The sequence below is a fragment of the Atta colombica genome, unplaced genomic scaffold, assembly GCF_001594045.1.
Source record: "Atta colombica isolate Treedump-2 unplaced genomic scaffold, Acol1.0 scaffold121, whole genome shotgun sequence".
Classification (NCBI taxonomy): domain Eukaryota; kingdom Metazoa; phylum Arthropoda; class Insecta; order Hymenoptera; family Formicidae; genus Atta; species Atta colombica.
The window spans coordinates 128,865-132,712 of NW_017259208.1; the positions used below are offsets into that span (position 1 = coordinate 128,865).

Sequence of the window (3,848 nt, forward strand, 5' to 3'; positions counted from 1 at the left end):
GCGAACAACTAATATTTGAAAATACTTTTATATAGATAACTTAATACAAGGATACTATCATATCTCAACTTAAAAATATATATATATACGACAAGAATTACATGCATCATGCATTATTCATCAATCGATGAATGACTGGGAAATCCTCTTTATTGCTTTATTTTATTTAAAATTTTTAATACAATTTTTAATTATCTAATATATGTTTTCCGTGATCATATTATCTTTATTTTACACAATCTATCACGGTATCTACATTGTTAAACTGACGTAAATTATCGCATAAAGATAATATTTATATATTTGATGTAAACACAGTTAGATTCATGCATGTTTATTTATGAATGTAATAGAGGAAGTAGTAAAAAAATATTGTGTTTTACTATCATTTATCGCTTTTCAACAGCACCGTTTTTTTTCCGCTAGGAATATCAAGCAAATATTATTTATGACAAGAAACTAAAATTGAGGATTATTTAATTGAGGTTAATTAATTTTGTTAGACAATATGATTTCCCAAGGTTAGCGAATCGTTCATCAAATAATTCATCTTTACGATCAATTATGTCATAACGATCTATTATAGTATAACGGCAATTATATAATACAAGAAGAAACGATGATTCGACAATTACGCGGAATTAATTAACCAACGTTGTCGAATAAAAGAAGCAAAGATCGAGACTGCCTGAAAAGAACACGAAGTGTATCACAGTGCGCAAAGTAACGCGTCGAATACAATCGTTGACAAGCAGATGAGTAATTTCGTCCAAGGTTATTAACTCTAACGATAACTTTTCCTTTTAATTATCGACCAATTTTCAAAACGCATCTGTCTAAAAGAAAAAAAAATTTTAATAAATTAAAATTAATTTATTTTAATATTTAAAGAAAAGTTTTTAATGTACATGAAAATATATAAAGATAAAAAAACATGATTTTACAAAAAAAAACGGTATAAAATTTGTATCGTCATAAATACGTGCAATCGTGCATAACAAAGCACAATTTTGAAATATTTGTTTCTCCTGATATTATACAGGGTGTCCCAAAATTCGAGGATAATGCAGTGTGAAACTTCATAAAAAATTAAGTAATAAAAGTGTAAACCATTTTTTTCTATGAAGTACTTTTTTAAGTTTAGAGTTTGCTAATAAGCATTGATTAAGAAGTTTTTATCTATGTGACGTGCGTGTAAGTATTAGATACTAAATAAAACATTACCGCTGTACGCATACTATCACACGGACAGATGATTTTTTAATCAACGTTTATATTTAAACGTTTTTATTTAAAAACTTACTTTACGGAAAAAATTGCTTACACTTTTTATTACTTAGTTTTTCACAAAGTTTCATAATAATATTACCTACAGATTGCAATAAAATTTCCTACGGATTTCAAGACACTCTATATATCTAGAGACCAATCTGGAGATCAGTAAAATTTTGCTAACAATTAATATCTACACATTGAAGATTGCGATTTGGAGATTAGAATTTTAAATAACCAATTAAAATTAAATAATAAATTATAACATACAGGTCAATTAAACGAGCAAAATAAAGCAACATATAATAAAATAAATTTTATTTACACAGTCAGAAAAAATTCGCTGAATTTCGTATTTAATGAAATCACCTTCAGTCGTAAATCTTAATAAATTATTAAATTAAGTTATAATAGAAAGATAATGAATAAAATAAGATATGCTGGACAATGTAACTCGGGCAGCAAGAAGTCACATTATACAATGTAGACATAGAAATATTTAGATTTAATTAATCATCATTAATATCATAATAATAAATTATATAACGTTTTTCTCAAAAAGTCTAAATTATAGAGAGAGCCATAATAAAAATAGATGGGTGTAATTGCAGTCCATAATAAAAATAGAACTAATTCTTCGTTTATTAGTAAAAAAAAGTAAAGCAACAAAATTTTTTTTATAATTAATCCACAATGTTAAAATCGTTGTCCATAGTGTCTAAATATAATTTAAAATGATCTATACGAGATATATAAAAAAAGGTAACGCTATGTAAGATGTTAGAAAAGAATATAACGTGTAACATATATAATGCTTCTTACTCTTACAAATATCGATCTTATGACAATGGCTAAAGATGAATTATTGTTAAGATGAATTATTGTTAAGTGCGAAACGTTCCACGACGATTTTTTGCTAATACAAATAAAATTTGTATTTTATTAGTCATCTTATTTTGTTTCATTAATCTGTAAATACTTAGCATAACACGATTTGTTGTTTATTTTTTACTAGAATTACTTTATTTATTAAAATTATTAAATTATCGGGCTAGTCAAATTCCAATTTTCAATTTGCAATTCAATCTCTAATACATAGTCCAATATAGATTTAAAGATTTTTGACATTATTTGGTGTCACAATCTCACATCCCTTGCAAGTTATCTTTCTTTTCTTTTTCTATATTTATATATTCAAAATTTAGAAATAAACGATGCTACCAAGTAAAAATCAAATAAAAATAGAAAAATCCATTAAGCTTGTAAGATTTAGACTAAGATTGAAATTTAATTTGAATTTTACCAATCAAAATAAAGTTCACTAAACTTGATACTGGTGTCTTTTCTTCTGATCGATTAAATTTCATTTTTAATCTGTAGTCCGATATGGGCATTATTTATTTCTCGACCACCCACTTCTTACTATTCAGATTGCGAGAAAACTATACATTTGCATTTAACTTAACTATTACATTTCTTCTTTTAATTATTTAAACATATTCAATAATTATTTTACATATTGTATAAATATGCAGGAACACTCTATTTAAACAAAAATATTAGAAAATTGATATTTTGAAGAGTATTTTGTCATTTTCAAGTACATCTTCTGCTTCAATCGATCGGAGGAATTCGACCGGAATAATCGCCTGGCTTACAGCCATACATTTGTGGTTGACATTCACCTAATTTGGCATTCTCATTATTCGATTTCGCGATTTCTCGCGATAAACTATACTTTATTCCGGAAGTAAGCATCCGTTTACCTGTATGTACATCAATACCTGTCACAAAATATCTCGCATGCTCAAGTGATATTCAAGTTAATTCGGTAATCGGAAACCTTTTTCTTTGTCTCACGATAACGACAATGATGTTGTTATTTATAATTCGGAACTGTTCATACAACACTCAAACGGTGATCTTTCGTTACGAAGAAACAATCCGATAACAAATTTTTCATGCATGAAATGTACAAATATACATAAATATGTACAAATATATATAAACACGTATAAATATCGATAAACATGTATAATTGTATATGAAATATGTCCATACATATGTTCGTACATCCTTTTTTCTTTTATAAAATTACTTTTTAGTGTAGTAGAAATAATAGTAATGTGAAAATATTCAGAATAATTAAAAAGGTAATTGTCGCACTATTTGTTTTAGAAAAAAATCAAGTTTGAAGAAATGTAAAAGAATTATTTATGTATAATTATTATATATAAAATTATGCATAAATATATATGAACAAATTTTTTACATTTTTCCAAACTTGTTTTTTTCTAAAACAAACAATGCGAAAATATATATATTTTATATATTATTATACATATTTGAATGAATCTTTATGCGTGTTTATATATATATATATATTCATGCACAATTATGCAAAAATTTTTTACCGGGAAAAAACAAGTAGTTCACCTTCGTTTCACCTTGATTTGATGAGGATGTACATGTAAGATAACTACCTGTTAGTGGAAATAAATTAATTATTAGAAATTACGAAAAATTTAAATATGTATTACGCTTTTAATAATATTATATGCACGACCCTAAATTCT

The 3,848-nt window shown here is 25.7% G+C and overlaps 1 protein-coding gene across 4 annotated transcripts in view; it reads right to left on the reverse strand.

Annotated features, from left to right (window-relative positions):
• LOC108694678 (fatty-acid amide hydrolase 2) overlaps window positions 1-3,848 on the reverse strand; it is a 13,980-nt gene that overhangs the window by 5,901 nt on the left and 4,231 nt on the right. Inside the window, exon 2 of one of the 4 annotated variants that reach the window (XM_018204309.1) lies at window positions 3,709-3,755. The exons of 2 other annotated variants lie outside the window; for them this stretch is intronic. The gene's annotated coding sequence lies outside the window, so the exon portion shown is untranslated. Of the gene's footprint in view, window positions 1-3,686; window positions 3,756-3,848 lie in introns of all 4 variants that reach the window. One more of the 4 variants, XM_018204311.1, reaches the window with a different exon arrangement.